This window comes from Penaeus monodon, chromosome 15 (assembly GCF_015228065.2).
Source record: "Penaeus monodon isolate SGIC_2016 chromosome 15, NSTDA_Pmon_1, whole genome shotgun sequence".
Taxonomy (NCBI): Eukaryota; Metazoa; Arthropoda; class Malacostraca; order Decapoda; family Penaeidae; genus Penaeus; species Penaeus monodon.
Genome location: NC_051400.1, coordinates 9,456,673 through 9,456,881, shown reverse-complemented (window position 1 = coordinate 9,456,881; position 209 = coordinate 9,456,673).

The following is a 209-nucleotide window of genomic DNA, read 5'->3' as shown; positions in this document are numbered from 1 at the left end:
AATGAAAAAAATGAAAGATTCATTTCAACCACACAGGAGAAATTAACCACAGAATAAAATTGTAAAAATCTGTGAGAAAAATCGTACGGTGGTACAGGGTCTCGTCGACATGAGGAGCGAGAGCCATGATTTTTTTACAGAATTTTATGCGTTTTCTTCGCTTGGTTTAGTTCTCGGTGGTTAGAGGATAAATTCCATGTCAGAATAGG